Source organism: Thermobia domestica, chromosome 6, assembly GCF_964235325.1.
Source record: "Thermobia domestica chromosome 6, izTheDome1.hap1.1, whole genome shotgun sequence".
Lineage (NCBI taxonomy): Eukaryota > Metazoa > Arthropoda > Insecta > Zygentoma > Lepismatidae > Thermobia > Thermobia domestica.
In genome coordinates this window covers 20686345-20705778 of record NC_137459.1, presented here as the reverse complement: position 1 = coordinate 20705778, position 19434 = coordinate 20686345, and the positions used below count along the sequence as shown (strand labels likewise).

The 19434-nt window shown below is 36.2% G+C and overlaps 1 protein-coding gene across 7 annotated transcripts in view; it reads right to left on the bottom strand.

The window, feature by feature from the left end:
• The window catches only part of HUWE1 (HECT, UBA and WWE domain containing E3 ubiquitin protein ligase 1), a 220624-nt gene extending 211706 nt beyond the window's left edge, over nt 1–8918 (bottom strand). For 4 of the 7 annotated variants that reach the window (XM_081761379.1, XM_081761384.1, XM_081761385.1 and 1 more), the window contains exon 1: nt 8781–8896. The gene's annotated coding sequence lies outside the window, so the exon portion shown is untranslated. Of the gene's footprint in view, nt 1–8596; nt 8628–8780 lie in introns of those variants that run through there. The other 3 variants (XM_081761380.1, XM_081761382.1, XM_081761381.1) reach the window with 3 other exon arrangements.
• Nucleotides 8919–19434: the final 10516 nt, after the last annotated feature.

The following is a 19434-nucleotide window of genomic DNA, read 5'->3' as shown; positions in this document are numbered from 1 at the left end:
TATTATTATTATTGATACATATTAGCGAAATGTATTCATTTTCAATGCAACTTTCGCGATCACAACAATGCGTCCCGTCGACACCACACTCGTGCCATTTACGACTTACTTGGAGCGTTATTTATGAATGTGGTTAGGGCAAATTTTCTGCTCGAGTACAAAGAAAGCCGGTTGGGGACAATTTGAACGTGGCAGGTTTATGGTAGTCTGCCACATGCTCACACCTCGTGGCAATTAATTACGGGGAATGTATGAAAAAATTCAACTACAACTGCCGATAAAAAGACCTGTCAACATTTAGTTTGTAAAATAAGAACGAGAACAGTGCAGATGAAACTGCTTTGCAGTTTGACGATAATAAAATAAATTTAGCTACATTGTTATCAAACAGAGTAAAAATCACAGCAAGTCTTTACACTTTCCAGGATGTAGTTTCCAAGATTTATAACGGAACTCGATTACTTCTTATTATATATATAAAATTACAACTAATTTTATGAGTATTAAGGCTGCACTCGATATCTTAGGATATGTAGAATCAAATTTAAGTGAGTATCGAATGATATAATCACGTGATCCACACTAGCATTTAAAAGTTTTAAGTGGGTGAGGGAGTACCGGTGAGGTATTAATCATGTGTGTAACTTGACAGCAAAATTGATCACACCATGTTCCACACGCACCTACTTAGTTTGAAATAAATGAGCTGATGTGAGTTACTACACACATACACACTTCCACTGAAAGTTTCAACCATAATTTGCACGAATGTGCATATGAATACGTGGCAGTAATGAAGAACTAATATCCTAACAGAGCACTGGTTAAGTTTCGACGATGATCTTCAGTAGATCACGTGAGGAAAAAATTTTAAAAAATAAATAAGTAAATAAAGCCACATTGGTCCTCACATAACGTGACGTCGTTAAGTACAAAGCACAGTTTACATTAGAAACACACAAATTACAAGTAATTCGACGAAAGAATCTTATTACTGAAAAGCATCAATGATTGATAAGCAACACTTTTTGAAGAAGCTGCAAGTATACCTTCTATACATTCACTGCATCTGGTATTTCAACATTTAAAATCGATTCCTATCACGCTTCAATGAAACACAAAACACTCAATACAGATTACAAACATTAAGCTTCACAAAGCATGGTGGTACCCTTACATTATAAACACACACCATGCTCTGGGTAGTACAGCCCGCCCAAGTTCAAAATTTGGCCATACTAATAAAAATATATTAAAAATCTGCTAACAATAAGACTTAACATTTACATAATCATATATCTGTAGATTTCATAACCCTAAACACATCATCTCTAGGTATTCCCTTTTATAGTAAAAACATATCACAAGAAAAAATGTGGCTATTACCAAAAAAAAAACATGAAACAACAACTGCTGAAATCAATCAGAAGTTACATCTCTAAAATCAACACAACCAAAGGCATATGCGTTCCAAATACTACAAACAATACATCAATTTCTCACACAGTGAATATCTAGCTTCGACAATACCTAACTCCATCCATAATTACCTCAGGAGATAAAGGGTATGAAAATAATCAACATTTCTCAAGAATACGAGCAACAAAATTTGGATTTATCCTGAAATTCAAGAGGTTATTACTGGAAATCCACCACCATTTTGATGTTTACATGTTGTTTAAAAAGATATATATTTACGGTTAAGAAATAATACATAATTATTACATTAAAGGAAGCTGCTAGAGAGGCGCGAGGCCAGGCCAATACAACTCACTGGAAGACAAACTTCTCACGATTAATAATTAATTTGAAAGAAAGAATAGTTTTGTACCTTAGTAATAAGCCCAGAATTTTACTTTCAATAAATGGAAAGTGCAAGTAATACCTTATTGAAAGCTATTTCGCAAGGTGGCAGATTGAGTGAGAACTCTTATTCTCTGAATAAACATATGCCTACAAGAGAGAGATCTTCACACGTTAGTAATTACTGATCTAGACAGTAATACTAACAAATATTAAAAACTAAGAACCTCTTGAGTATCATAATTAGTCCCCTGCTACCATGAATGAGATTTCCGAGACGAAAACAAATTTCAAAAAGATTGTAATATTTAAGTAAAATGTTGAGACCTACCATTTACAATTTTCAATTGTCAATGAAATGTGTCCTTGCACTATTTAGTACTTGATGAATATCCAGAATAATCTGGATCGGAAGTTGCCAGAGGGGAGGGGGAGGTACGGTGGCTCAGTGGTAGAGCGCTTACGTGTGGTGCGTGGGGTCCCTGGTCCGATCCCATGTCAAGTAAGTTTGTGGTGGACAACATCGTGTCTGAGGATTTTCTCGGAGTACTCATTTCCTCCCACATCCTCATTCCATCAATTCTTTTATCATTCACTTACCTAAATCATCTGTCTCCCTTAATCTGAAAGGCATAATCGTAAGACTTAAACTTAAGGATTTCATTTAATTTTCAAATTGCCAGAATAATAATTATAGGAAATAACTAAATGGTGTTACAGGTTACAATGGGAAATAGACGGCCAAATGGTGCATGCAAAACTGAGTGAGTGTGACCAGTGAAATAGCGTACAGTGTCTTAATTTCTGAATATTTAAAACAAAGTCTCAGAAGCTTTTAAAAAATTCCGTATTATGCTGGACCAATACTGAAAATTATGTATCTGCACAGACAGGAAATAAAAGCTAGTTTTAACATTCGGATTGATGAGAAGTATCCTGCAATTTTTTCGGTATTAGCAACAAAAGGTCATGAAACCGTAAGGACTTCTCAACTCACCTCCAAAAGCAAAACTCTATATATATCACATTTATGAAGAATTACCGTTGAACAGTTGAACACACATAACGAATATAGTAAGTGTGAAAAGCATTTTGGAATGATGCTTTCAATCCTTAGTATGCCGAGGCTCGATTCCCGGTGGAGATCATTCAAATCTATATACATTATAGTGCTCTCGGTCTCTCGTCAAATCAGGTTTCAAAGCCTTGATGCTGAAAAGGGATGCTAGGTTCCATCAAACAATTTATATAATACAGGAAAAGTAAAGACTTGAGTTCTGAAGGCATCAAAGAAAAAATGAAATTTTTGAGTTTATGCCGGCTAGGCTAAAGGAGACGGTGATGGGAAATGAATGAAATGGTGGAATGAAGAAAGTGGGAGGAAACGGGAGAATCCCGAGGAAACTCACACACACGGTGCTTGTCCACCACAAAGTTCACATGGCGGAGCAGGGTTTGAACCCGGGACCGCATGCACCAGATGTGAACGCTCTACCATTGTGAAGGCATCAAAGACTCGAAGTATACATGGAATAGGTATTTCTTGACAAAATACGATCTGCACATTTCTCAATTAGCTGATAATAGTCATAGACGTCATGTTAGTTTAGGCTAGGATTATATTTCTTTTCAGTTCGATGCAACTATTTGGATTATCTTATGAACCTCTTTCTCATAAATAAACTTCCATTAATAGTAAAACGTGTAGGATTTCGTTGAATATAAACCAGTAGGTATTAATCTTGTAACATAAAACCTACCTACGCACGCTGATATTATACTGAAGGTTTTATTCCCCAAGCCTTACTACAAATCAAAGAAATGCGTCGTACTAGTTCTGTAAAACATGCAGAAATGGTCATCATCCTACCTTAATATTATCACAAACAGTGCACTCATTGTGTACCAGGAATCAGAAGTGACAGCAGAATGAAAAAAAATGGCAGTGCAACCGAAAAAATCCCTGGGAAGCATTCTCGCAAATACCAGAACGTAAAACAAAATGGCAGAAAAACAGCCTCAAGAAAGACCAAGGAACAGATCTGAGGATGAAATATACAATAACTGGAAAGACGAATAACAATGACAAGAATCCACGACGAAACTGTTAAATGAAAGAAGGCGCTTGAGAGGCCTCATGTACATCTACATCCAACAGAATGATGGAATCAGGAAATAATAAAAAATACCTATGAAGCGTGGAAACTTAAAATACACGAACAGCGACCCTATCTGACTTTTAGTACGAATCATCCAAGTGATGAAAACTGATTTTGTAGAACCTCTACAATATACTTGTAATTCATTAGTTTCATCTACTGTTTTTTCAGTCTTGGGTGGACAAATGTGTTTTTATGTTAAATCACTGATTAAGGTTGCGGAACTTAAATTAGTAAGAAGTATTTCTGAATTTCTGACAACTGTTCACCTAAACTATGATTCCTTTCGAGTAATATATCACACCAATAAACCTACCAATCTTCGAGGGCTCAAAGTAGTCAAGAAATTTTACAAATCGGTAACTCATCAACCGCGAAAAAAGGAAAAAAAAAAGCAAATCTTATATATAAAAGAGAACGTACAAATCCTTTGTTCCCTCATCACGCTAATACGGCTGAACCAATTTCTTTCATTTTTGGGGGGTTATTAGGATTTGGACCCTAGATGGTTTTTATCATATCACTTTAATTTTTAATTACCAGTGTCTTGAGATAATTGACCATTCAAGTGTCCATAACGTACAAATCCTTTGTTAGTTCATCATAGGTAAAAATAAACGTATTTATATGCAACCCGCATGACCGTGTCACTCGGCGGGTTAACATAAATGACAGGCGATAAAGCGAAAAAGTAAAAATTATCTAAGTAACAAAGTTTATTGCGTTCCGGGGTGACCGCAGCGAAGCGGGGTGAACGCTGCTAGTCAAAACTACAATTAAAACACAGCAAAAGAGTATCACTACAGATTAGTAGAATTACGTCAAAACACAATAACAATGTAGCAAAACTATGAATATTTTTTTTTTCAGTTAATTATTGTGTCAACATTTAAAATGCAGGCATCATCCAATAGCAGCTAACATACGACAACACAGTAGGACTAGCAACCACATACAGAAACAGGCAGAAGTTAACGGCATAGATAAATATAAAGAACTAGTTCGGTGTTATCGGAAACTATAATCACCATCCCACTGCAATGTACTCCACCTCTCAATTTTTAATGAATCAGGAGATTCACTTCTATTACAATTCTATTATATACAGCTTTCTTACGTAGTGCCAGAAACCCAGTTATGTAAGTACGTTAAAATGAAATGAAATTTCAAGTTTATGCACTACTGGTATGAACACTGGATTAAAGTAGACGGATGAATTAATGGAAACGAATGATAAAGCCCTCTCGTGGGTATATGGTTAGCGTACCTGCCTTCAGAGTAGGAGACCCAGGAAACCCTGATGGAAACTCACGTGGCTCGGATCCCATGTTCAGCTCCAGGTCCATGTTTCATACAGCCTTGCTAATAAAAAGGATGTTAAACTTCAAATAAGACCAACCAAAGTGGATAATTAAATAATTGGTGGAATGAGAATGTGGGAGAAAACCCATGGACAAAACGATGCCCACAACAAACTTACGTGGTTGGAGATTGAATCTGGAACCTGTGCACCAGAGATAAGTACTCTTTCACTAACTCACCGTGCGTCCCCCACCCTCGTACTTTTTCAGTTTATAAAGAATATCAGCATACTGACATACTGCATAATGATACTTTAAGTTGTGTGAGAAAAGTTGTGTGAGAAAAAACGGGAAAGAAAGAAAGAAACAAAATGAAATTTCTAGTTTTACCTCCCACGGTTATGCCTTTTCTGATACAAGAGATGGGTGACTCATGAGAATCCACGAAGAAAATCTTATCAGAGTAAACATTCAAAACGATTCGTAAATTCAGTAGCCTGTGAAACTTTCAAAAATGCACGTACACCTCGAAATCATACAGTTATGAAAATGAGGCAAAATAACATGACAATCATTAGGGAATTAGTAAAAAAACAATAAATAAAAAAGTAAAGTTCCTTCAGAAATATGGGGTATCACCATCATCGCCCCCAAATTTACCACATAGAAGAAAAAACTATTCAAGCCATGTAACACTAACAGCAGCTTCACACACAAGAAAAGATACCAGTTTGAGCGCCGATTTATAAAAGCCCTCCCACCACAAGTTTCCCTGGCCACCATAGGATTGGGTTATCTGTAAATGAAGTATACTTGAACTCCACGCCTAAAATTATTCAGGAATTGGCACAACTGGTTATGGGTTAGCCAAAATGAATGATAATTATTCATACGTGCATCATTAACATCTACAGTAAGATTGAACACATCAGAGTCACTTCCATTATTATGCAATCATGCGCAACTTACTATCGTAGCGCGAAAAATTCAGCATGTGAATTCTTGTCACAGAAACTATAGTAATTTCGTGGAGGGTACAAACATTTCATGCATAATAACATTTGAAGTTACAAGAGAAAGCATGAACTGTTATCAAAGCAAACATTCGAATAACTCGTGAACTCAATAATGTGCCACTCTCTTGGAAATATATATATATATATACACACTCGAAATCATACAATTATGAAGAGGCAAAATATACCACAATAATCAATAGTACGTTACGTCAAATGACAAAGTCTCAAGCACTCCAAAATTTTTATATCAGCGCCCATAACAAATCTACTATAAGCAACAAAGAATTGACCAAGCCATTCAAACTAAGTGTGTCTTCATAACTAAACACGAAAAAATTCGATAGGGTTATCCAAAACGAATAATTATATGAAGCATTAGCTTCTGCTGTATCATTTAATGAATCGGAAGACTTACTTCCGCTAATATGCAAACATGCGCAACCTGCTTTTGCAGCGCCAAAAGCTTGTAAGCATGTAATTTCACTGAGAAAAATATCAGCATACTTTGTAGCTGAACACGAGTATTCGATGCATGTTATCTAAACAGAATGATAATCATTCTTTGTTTTAGCATTAGCACCTCCGTAGCTTTAGTGAAAATTCCGTTCTTTTGATTCCATCAGAAGCAATCTAATTTCAAGGTGCAAAAAAATTCATTAATGAGTGTTATTTTTGATCATTTAATACACAAGTATATAGAAAATATCAGCATAGTGACACATGCTCAGTGTTAGGTTAGGTACTCAATTTTTGTACCTAGGTACAGGCACAAGGAACTGACCAAAATTGTACCTAGGTACAGGTATTAGGTACTAGCTGGCCAATGTACCTAGTTACAAGTACAGGTACTGACCAAAGTACCTAGGGTACTTTCCTAGGCACAAGTTGCTACCCAAGAACGTTCATATATAAATGAATAGTCATCTGTCAAATGAAGTTAGAATATGGTATTTAATTATATTAAAAGACCATGGGGAGGAACTTTATTTGTACATAAGGACAGTTGAGTTTTGTAGATTAAGAGTGCATATCCATTTTGGCGCTCAGTGAACATATTTGTATTTTCTGGTTCATTTCTCAAACCTCTTTTGATATATAAAACATTTTCCTTGCAAAATGTGTGTTGAGGTGTAAATAAAAAATGTCATCAGAATCGCAGTCGACATACGAAGCACAGAAATTGAGTGGTTTGAAGCCACGCGATCGTGAGCAAGAGAAAGTATTGATGCTAGTTCTTACTAAATATGACCAACCGAACCAAGTAAAATTACATCAAGTCTTCACTTATTTGTACTTTGGATCTGATACTATCTCAAACTGAAACCAATAAAAACATGGGCTAGCAAATCATGATATAGATGAACTTTGATCATTGGTGAAGCAGGTAACAAATTATGATTCACCGAAAATCAATGTGTGCGACCTACCTAAAAAAAAAAAAAAAAAAAAAACTAAAAAAAAGGTCCTACGTACAGGAAAATTGTACCAGGTACTAAATTTTAAATGTACATAGGTACGGAACTTAGGTACGCCTTTTGTACCTAGCTACTTCCTAACACTGCACATGCTACATCAGAACATTGCAAATTATGCAAAGGAAAATTGTTAAGAACTCGCAAAATAAACCCTATCGACAAAATGTGCGTAGTGTACCACTTCCAAAAATTATTTTCTTAAATTCGAACAATCATTTATTAAATCCTTCATTCTCTTTTATAAGTTGTTAACTCTCAATATATGTGCTCTCATTTCCCACCTCCCTTTGTGATTTTACGGGTCAAGTCATTTGTTAGCATCACAACCAATCACCCGCCTGAGATTTTACGGGTCACGTAATTCGTGAACTCTCATAACTAATCAAGTATCGAAAAACAATTACACATCACAACTCTACCTATATCAAGAACAAGAAAACATCATCATAATCACAAGATTACGTCAAAAGATTATACAAAGCTTTTTTTTAAAAAAAAAAAAAACTGCGACCAAATTATATTATATGAAAAGCAATTTAATGACGTTTTACAGCTATTACTAATTTTTTATCGTTATCAACATGGTAATTAAAACCAAAAAAGTAATTCGAAAAACAGATCAAAGACACGATCCTAAATACGTAATTCCACTCTCATAAAACATTAATTAAAACCGTTAAAATTATCAACAAACATGACAAAAGTCGTGTAACACTGAAAACAACGCAGTTATCACTCTTCTACAACAACAAGTAATATCTGTTTCATAGAGTACCTTTTACGAAAAAATAAAATGATTATTAACACCGTTTTTCCATAAAACTGACTGATTTACTTACGACTTTCTATTTATTTTCGACTATCAACTATACAGGCAGCCATATTGAACTGAAACATCCCCTTAGTCAAGAGCCCGGATGAGTCAGCGCGACAAAGGAATTTTACCACTGACAACTCAATACACCATGGAATATATTGTAGGAATATATTTCATTTTATTTCATAAACCACGTAAAGTCTTACCTAATAAAAATTATGAACTTTCGGAAGCCATTTTAATATTTAAAAAAATTCACCACAGCTAGCACTTCTCACTCTAGTACAGGCACTTTTATACTTTTTTCCTACACTAGGTGTCACTGTCACTACAGTGTACTTTAGAAGTTGAAGATCGACATGTCTCACCGAAACTTCCGGAAAACATATTTCCGGATAGCATAAACCGAAACTTCCGCTTTTGTCGTTTTAACGTTACTAATTTAGTTGTTTTGATTGGAGACTACCTCATTGTACAATTAAAAACGGGTTAAAACACTAAAAATTTATGCAATGTATATTATGATAGAAATAACACTATTTACGAATTTGCCAAGACATTGGCACACGTATTTTAAAGTAACCTTCTTTAATTTTTCAACTAAATTGAAGTAAGTTTCCTATCTACACGCTGTGTAATCTGCATCAATATAATCCTGAAATGTCCCGATTCATCCAATTTTAAGCTATTTGTATTGATTACTGTCCATACATGTCTATATTGCATGGAATTTAACATGGAAAAACGGATGGTGTATAATAGGCCTTAAGCTAAAATTAGTTTCATATTCATTATAATATACTAAAAACCTTCGGGCAAAGGCATTCTCATTACAACCCATTGGGGTCATTCCGTAACGTTTGCGTCACCAACGCAATGTAAAACCTTTATTTACTTTGCAACAATAAGAATAGCAATTATATATATATATATATATATATATATATATATATATATATATATATATATATATATATATGTGTGTGTGTGTGTGTGTGTGTGTGTGTATTTTCCGTTGTGTTATGCTCCTCAATATTTGCAAAGTGTGATACGGAATAAAGCTTATTTGACTGTCTATTGTAATAGTGTCCTTATCCGGATCAAAACACAATTTCAAACATGAATATTTTGTCCTGTCTTCTGTCCATGAAAAAAAAATTGCAATTAGCATTTTTTTCTTCATGAAACGAAAGTAAATGAATAACTTCCCATTTTTATATCCTAAGGCTAAAGGGAATAAATTTTATCATTGAAAATAATAGAGATATCTTTAATTTATTAGTAGTTCCACAGAATATAAAAGGTATTTTAAGATTTATTAGTATCGTAATTTATAGAGAAAATAGGGAGTTTCTTTACAAAGAACAATGATAAACACCGTACAGTATAAAATATATAAATAAGTACGGTTAAAATACGATGTGTTTTTGTTCATTCGATACATATTTTCACTTAAAAGAAAAACAATATGTACAAAGCATTGTTGCAGCTGAAGGTATTGGCTTACGTTATTTAAAGAAAAAAAAAGAGAGAGATGAAAACTAAAGATTATTCAAACTTAAAATACAACCCATTGTTGCGAGGAATGTTACTGCACACACACATACATACATACACAAACAATTAACCGCTCCTATTCATTCTATTATTCTCGTTTGTTGAATATACGCTTTACTTTGTAACTTGAGTTACTCGCAAGAGGGAAGATTTGTAAGTCAATGTACCAATGCATATCAACACACGTGCAGTTATGATCGAATTTAAAAAAAAAAAAAAGAGAGAGAGAGAGAAAACAATGGAAAACATGTGTTTAGTTGTAACTATAATGTATTTGTGTGTAAAATGATTTTAAAAGAGACATTTTAATTTTAAAAAAAGAAGCTTGATACAATCTAGCTAGGTGCAAAGCGAATGCATGAAAATATAACATCATTACATCTATTCTAGCACGGAGAGTTTCTTAGCAGGTAAGTGAAATGAAATTAGTTTTTAAAATTATAATTGTAATGCATATACATGTGATTTTTCAACTAATGGCATTTTTGCTATAAAGGTATATTTTATCATTACGAATGATAGTGAAACTTGGGTATGGGCAAAGAACTCACATCAATTATTCAAATATAATAGCTATCAGTATGTGAGGGAACGCAGTTTGTGTTTATAAACTTATAAATGAACAGTGGCGGATCTACCTTGGGGCTGAGGAGCCTAGGCCTCCAGTTCTTTGAGTGACAAAAATTACTGAAGCTATTATTAATATATTTTTGAAAGTATAGTAAACTCATGGTATACCTATCATAATCTGAGTTCTGGCTGCCCCCAGTCTTTACCATCTGGATCCGCCACTGCAAATGAAATGCGTTTTAATATACAGTATGTGATAATTCTGCCACAGCGTAAGCTCGCGTCATTTCACTTACAGGGACATAGCTCTTTAGGTTTATATTTTGAAGTTGTTCTGAAAATAAAACACACAGAGTAAAATAAGTTCATGAGACTATTGAGTAAAATTGCTGGTCTTACAATTAAGTTTTGGACTAAAAGAGATCAATGAAAGGCAACTATTATAATAAAATTGGTGAAATGAGAATGTGGGAAAACAGGGAGACCCCACGGATCCGGAGTTGCCCACCACAAACTCGTGCAGCCGGAAATCGAGCCAGGCACTCTCGCACCAGTGGTGACCTCTATAGCAGTAAGCCACCTACTTTCTATCATGAAACTATTGTTCGAAATACTCGCGCTCGCGTATACAGTGCGTTCCACGTATTACTCTAAGGCCCGTCTCCTGAAGAAACGAAGAAAGATAGAAACATGAAAACTTTTGTAACCTTCAAGGGACATAAAAGACAACATTATGATGATATGGAGAACCCCTATGAGGTGCGCTCAAGGGGGTTACGGGGGGTAACTGCAAAATTTTAAATAGCAACCCCCATCGTGTTGTATCTCGTTTGAAAGGTAATCACGTGTAGAGACCAATTTTGAAAATTACATGTCCCTAGCGTGTCCGTATCCAACATGGCAGCCATCCGTAAAGTACGGTCGAAGTACGTTCCACGCATAACATTAAGACCCATATCCTGAAGAAACCAAGGCAGATTGAAACATGAAATCTTCCATATCCTTCAAGGGACATAAAAGACTACATTATGCTGACAAGGAGAATGCTCTAACAGGGGGACTTAGTAGAGTTACGGGGGTTGACTACAAAATTTTAAATAGCAAACCCCATTGTGTGGTACCTCGTTTGAAAGATAATTATGTGTAGAGACCAGTACTGGAAACTGCTTGTTGCTATCGTGTATTTATCCATCATGGCGTCCATCCGTAAGTGCGGTCGAAGTACTCGTAGTTACCCCTCGTAGCCCCCTTAGCCTCCCCTCATGGGGGATTTTCCTTATCACCATAATGTATTTTATGTCCCTTCAAGGTTACGAAAGGTTTCATGCTTCTATCTGCCTTGGATTCTTCAGGAGACGGGCCTTAGTGTTATGTGTGGAACGTACTTCGACGGTACTTACGGATAGTGTTGCTATGAACGAGATAAGTCTCGTATCGAAAAGATGTGCTCGTCTCGTCTCGTCTCGAAGGCTTCTGTCTCGTCTCGTCTCGTTTTGTCTCGTAAAATACTGTGGCATATCATACGAACGAAAGTAAAATTTAGCAGACTGCACCATGCTGATCAAGATACAACAAAGTTATTACCCAGAACGCACAAGACAAGAAATGTCACGGGAGCTACACCGTGAAGCATTCACCCCTGGTGCGTGTCGTAGCCGGTTCGATCTCGGTTAGTGCCATGTGAGCTTTGTGGTGAAAAAACGAGTGTGTGTGTTTTCTAGGAGTAGCCTCGTATCCTACCACTTTCTTATTCTACTAATTTTCCCATCAAAATCCATTCAGCGTGAGCCAAAGTTGTCTAAAGGTCTTAAAAATAAATTCAAAAAGGCTCACAAGGCAAGGACAAATACTTTACAAGATAATACTGTATTTCTCTTCTGTTAGTTGTCTTATTCTTCTCCACCCTGACTTTTTTTTCATTCTGAAACATTGAAATTTATTTCACGAGTTTCAATGCACGAATATACAGTAAATTGCTCATAGGTACATCGAAGACGAAGACACTTGATTTCATATATTCGAGAAAGATATACCTAGGTATATACTTTGATTTCATATATTCCAGCCTCTAGGTTTTGCAGTGTTAACCCAGACCAATCCAAAAACTACTTTCCATTTTAGCATGTTTAGATTTGTTGCAATTATTAAAAAAAAAAAAACAAAAAAAAAAAAACAATAGTTTGGAACAGAATAATTTTATTGAGTAATAAAAAGTATTTAATTGAAATTTTATAGGTTACTGCACAATAAGCTCTATTTGAAGTGCCATAGTAGTGGAAGCTGAACGACACATCGGAGGAAAGAATGCTTGGGGGACATTCTACATTCCCATTTTACATATCTGTCCCCATATCCGCAGGGTCTGTGGTCCTATATGGTGTTTACCCCATTTGTGTAACATACTCATGACGGTACAAACAGATTAGCTAGTGGTGTAAAAAAAATGATTTTTGGGTGGCCATTTTCGATTAAAGATGGCGACTATTTTAAACATTTTCTTATATTGTCGTGATCTGTTCGTGATCGTACAACGTCCACCTTCATACCAAGCCAAGCGGTCTGCGGCGATATACCGTCGGCTCGAAGCCCCGGGTTGAGTCCCGAAAGGATCATGTGTATGGATTTTAACAGCACTTGTCTTTTCGTATGTGCCAGGGGGCGAAATCGTGCAGAATGAGGATTTCACTCTGAAAAAAATTGGAGAGAATGTCCTCCCCAGGTTACTTTCATGGGGGTAAGAAATTAGTAAAAATATAGGATATACATTTTATAGCAGGATTTAAAATATGGTTTGGTATCCTATTTCTTTTTTGTGAATTATGTTCTTCAGTGTTCGAATTTTGCCCGTTCTCATGAAATTTTGGTATAATATTCATGGAACTCCGTTGAAAGCAGAAATGTTCTTTACACTTATCAAGTTCGAAAGGTTTTATGTGCCTGTAGGAAACAGTTTCTGAAGATAATTCAGATTCTAATTAATATTATTCATTAGGAAAGAGAAGTATTCCCCTCCTCTCAACATGGAAGCACAGCAGGGCCGTGCCGTGGGGGAAGCGAGCGGGGCAATGGCCCCGGGCGCCGAAGTAAGGGGGCGAAAAAATCGGGTGGAAAAGGAAAAAAATATAGGAAAAATTACTTGTAATATATGTATGGGGACGTCGTCGTATACTTTCGCTCCGGGCGCTGATTTTCCACGGCACGGCACCGAAGCAGAGGGCAATTTCGCACTCTGGTCAGATCCAGCATTTCCGCATAATAAAACAAAGACAACCTCTTCACCTCCAGTGTTATCGTTAGTATCATAAATTTACTGAATGCAAACAACAATTTGAAGGGTTCGTCAACAATATCTTGGCTTTCTTTGTCCTTCGCCCGGCTTCCAAACAAAGAGCTGAATTTTACAACATAATTGCTGTATATTGCAGATGCCCCTAAGCTAGCGATTGTTAAAATGGTAAGAGTATGTGTGTGTGTGCACGCAAGAGAGAGAGAAAAGACACAATTTTAGTTGCAGATGACGTGCTTCAATTGCCGTTTTCGGTGCATTTAGCAAAAAGAATGAAGACCACTGTAGTCTATTCTCTTCCGCCACCTCAGCCAGAACTTTTAACTACAGCTTGCGAAGAGTGTACCCAGTTTTCAAATTGAATGGATGGTGGTGGTAGTTCGGTTTCTTAAGCTTGTAAAAATCTTCCCTGTCTTTATTTTTTTTTTTTTTTCATTTCTGGCTGCAATGATGAAAACAAGAGAATTCCTCGTTTTAAAGCAAGGGGAATTTGGGACAAGGCATTAAGAATGATATTTCTGGAAGCTCATGTATCACGATTGTTTCATTCAATAGACAGAAGACACTTTTCTATGAAGGTTTTTCAATTTTTCTCACAAAGGGTATTTTCCTTTTGCAATCTATATGACCACTGGCAACTTCAATCTTGGCCTTTCCCGCCAGCGTTTGCATTTTCGAGGCACGAGACGAGACGAGACATTTCACGACACGTCTCGTCTCGTATCTCGTCAAAAAGGGTTCCGTCTCGTCTCGTAAAGGAGACGAGACGCAAGAAATGTCTCGTGGCAACGCTACTTACGGATGGCCGCCATGTTAGACAGAGACACGCTAGCAACATGTAATTTCCAAAACTGGTCTCTACATGTGATTACCTTACAAACGAAGTATCCACAACACGGTGGGGGTTGCTATTTAAAATTTTGTAGTTAACACCTGTAAGTCCCTTAGGCCCTTCTCTTGGAGAATTCTCCTTATAAATATAATGTTATCTTTTATGTCCGTCCTTGGTTTGTTAAAGACGGGCCTTAGTGTTATTCATGGAACGCACTATATATATATATATATATATATATATATATATATATATATATATATATATATATATACTAGCATATATTACCCGTATCTCATGTGTGAGTAGCACAACTCCGTATCTCATGTGTTTAGTACCCCTAAAATATGCTGTTTTTCGTTTTTAATAGCATCGATTTAAACGGCATCGGAAAAATCATTGATCATCTCTGCGACCCGGAAAAACATGGATTCGACACTAATATTGGTTATTTTCGATCATTCTCCCTCTCCATGTAGCGGGCCATGGCATCGGAAGTGTCACCGTTACCTCAGCCACCCCAAAAAATGTGAATTCAGCACTAACATCGGTCATTTTCGATCATTTTTAAATATCTCTTTCTCCCTTTCCTCCAAGTGGCGGGGCTGATTTTGGATTTAAAAAGGATCGGAAATGTCACTGTTAATACGAATGATCCCGAAAACTATGGATTAGACATAATATTGGTCATTTTCGATTATTATTATTATTATTATTATTATTATTATTATTATTATTATTATTATTATATAGCTCTCCTCCCCCATGCTGCGGCACACGGCATCAGAATGTCAATGTTAATCTCAGTTACTCCTAAAACTATCGATTCGACACTTATATTAGTCCTTTTCGATCATTTTAAAATGTTTATCCCCCTACCCTACGTTTACCCTCCCCCTCCCCAAATATCAGGGCTGAACGTGGATTGAAACAGCATCAGAAGTGTCACTATTTCTCTCATCGACCCCGAAAACTATAGATTCAACACTAATATCAGTCATTTTTGATCATTTTAAAATTTCTCTCCTCCCAACCCTACGTTGCATCGTCAAAGTAAATAGCATAAAGCAATCTCTGCCCCTAAACTCATGTATGTTGAAAATTTGATTGAGATCGGTCGGGTGGTTCAATAGTGATGAAGTCACAAAGGCAGTCATTTTAATTTTAACTTCTCCCCCTCCCCTCCCCTCCCATACGTTGCTCCGTCAAATTTAAATCATAAACACGATCCCAGGTCGAAACCTCATCTATGTTGAAAATTTGATCAAGATCGGTCTAGCGGTTCAGGAGTTATTAAGTTTTATTTATTTTTTATACCCCCTCCTCCTTCCCTCCCCTTAGTTCTAACATCAAAGTGAATAGCCTAAATATATAATAACTTTGAAATGTGAAGGAAATATTACATAGAATAGAATATCATTTTTGTGGGCAAAAGTTAATGGCAGAGTTCACAAAAGTAGTTTTGTTTTAGTAGAAAAGCCTGCACATTTACAATGTGCTTTTTTCTTTTTCTTTTCTTTTTTCTTTCTTTTTTGCACTGGTAACACCTCAATTAAAGTTCTTTTCGACGGTACAGAGAGAATAACTCGTTACAATAGAGACATGGACAATCTTCTTCATCATTGTCGTCGTTCGCGAAGAGTTCGTCCTCATTCATATTTTAAGCACATAGATCTAGTTTTCTACCGACTTGCCTTGTTGACTTCCTCATGTGTTTTTTAGTTTTCTCTGCCTTTTTTCCTTCAGTAAATTAAGGTATGTACTGCTAGTGAGAATTACAGATTCATAAATCCTGGTTCTTCTTAGGAAGCCTGGATGAGCCATCGGAACTGGGGAAGTATCTTTCACTGGCATGATCCTCTGAAAGCAGGGTGGATTGCTGTAAAACACGGTTTTCATCAGATATGACTGGTCCCTTTTTCTAAGAAGTAGAATCATCGAACACCGATGTGGATCCGTTATTTTGGGGTCCAGCAGTTTTATCTGAGCTCTCAACTGGTTTTGATGGCAATGGAATATTCGTTGTTTCTGCTGGTGCAAACAGATGGTCCTCAAAGACATTGAGATCAATGGTTCACAAACCTGCCTTTCTATATCCACTCTCTGCATTATAAACTATTGCTGTAAGGTGGGAGGCACAGAATTACAATTCCATTTTCTTTGGAAAAATAAGAACCTCCAAGTTCTTGTGACTGGAATGTCCATCTATAATGAGCAAAACCTTCCCCTCCATATTAGGTTCCACAAACAAACCGAAATGTTTCGAAACTGTAAGAAAAGCATCACCGGTCATCCAGCTAGGTTCTTGTCAGTGGCAGATCCGGGGGAGGGGCGTTTGCCCCCCCCCAGAAGACGAAACTTCCTTATTTTATATATAAAAATAAAACCCATCCCAGAGTTTGGAGCTCTTAAAACTAGCTCTAAGTAGCAGTATTACAACCCATCGCCCCCTCAGAAGTCCGTCCTGGATCCGCCCCTGTTTCTTGTGCAAGTCCAACAGTACCAGTAGGTGTACTATCGAGTAATTCATTTTCCAATTTTCCCTAGGGCCGTTACTTAGAGGCAACCTTTATTCGCTTCCATAATTCCAAAACACAGGGAGAAAAGATAAAATGAAAGGGTAAAATGACATACCCTAGGATAAAATGACATAATATGTCATTTTGCCCTAACGACTGGTATGTCATTTTACCCTTGAAGAGTTGATCAAGCAGAAGCAGCAAGCAACCAAGGTCTTTGTTTTCACATCTTTCAAAACGCTACGTTGCCTTTCTATAATCCCACCTTAATGTATTGTCATGATTGAAATGTTCAAACAACACTACGTTTTTGAACTATAAGCGACTAGAACAGCATATACAAATATTTGGGTTACTTAATTTTCTAAAATAATTTCTCACGACGTCTATACCGAAACTGCAGTACTCCAATTTACAGAGGATGACTGTAACCAGCTCCTCGCTTACCTTAAAAATGTTCAGAGTTCTTCTTTGGACCAATCGTTCAAAACCCCTGGTATGTCGTTTTATTATGGTATGTCATTTTAGGCCAGTTTCCCCTATATATATATATATATATATATATATATATATATACCGGGTGCGTCATTTATAATGTCAAACCTTGATGACGGAGAAACCAAAAGAGAGAGAGAAGCGAAACTTTGCACGAAGCAACTATACAAAGGGGCACGTTGGTAGACGTATTATTTGACATCACCGGATGAACAGTGTTGCCAACCCAATATAAAGATAGGATTTTTTTAAAATGGAACGACCTAAATTGTATTTCATAATTGAATTCAACACTAAAAAGGAAGACAAAAGATATGCCACCCGCAGGTCAGTGTTGCAAACTTCTCGAGAAATAACGTTAAATATGTATCACTCTTAAATGCATTTTGCACACATAGGAAGTGAGGTACACACTAGTTTTGCACGATAATTTAAATATTGGTCAGAACGGTTTAAATTGACACCAAGTTTAGACAGGTCCGTTAAACAGTGTTGACATAACAGAAAAGACAAAAGTCGAGTTTGGATATGGTGCAATAACTCGAAAAAGGTCATAAGTACATTACGGTTTGAAATTTATAGGACAATTTGGTATGTCATAAGAAGCATTCTCACGTTTATTTGAAGTCGGTAAGTCAAGCACTTACCGAGATATTCGGAATTTTGTAAACGCTGACAGTGTTACCAACTTCTACAGCGCAAAATTCTCAGATTTTACAAAATTCCGAATATCTCGGTAAGTACTTGACTTATAGACTTCAAATAAACGTGAGAATGCTTTTATGACATACCAAATTGTCCTATAAATTTTAAATCATAATGTACTTATGGCCTTTTTCGAGTTATTGCACCATATCCAAACTCGACTTTTGTCTTTTCTGTTATGTCAACACTGTTATGTCTGTAACGGACTCATCCAAATTTGGTGTCAATTTAAACCGTTCTGGCCAATATTTAAATTATTGTGCAAAACTAGTGTATATATATACGAATGTATGTATAACCTTTCGCCTACTTCTTTCCTATAATTGAGAATGAAAGGAACTTTTTTAAACCAATCTATATTCAATTTCCTATTTCATTTCTCTATGCTCAACAATTAAAATAACATGCAACAACAATGTATCTTCAGTGAATATTCAGTATGCATATACGTCAGCAACTAACAACAAACAGAATCCACCAATGAGAATGAAGTATCAATAACAATATAAAGGGAATACGTTTAAGTGAACAGTTCAGTTCAGTCATCTTTTCATGCATTGCAACATTTGCCGTAGTATTGCGCAACTAAAGTTGCTGAGTTTTCAAACTCAGTGAGAGTTTATTGTTCTTTTATGCTTACTGCTGAAGCATATTTGCAGGCGCGATTTAAAAAAAAACACACACACACACACATGCTGCAGTGTTCTAGAGATTGCACACCGCAAAAAATAAATAAATAAATAAATAAATAAAAATAAAAACGCGTAAACAAAAAATAAAATTTTTAAGTTTTACGTCCCACGCCTATGCCGGTTAGGCTAAAGGAGACAGTGATGATGAGAGATGAGTGAAATGGTGCAATGAAGAAAGTGGGAGGAAACGATTGAACGCCAAGA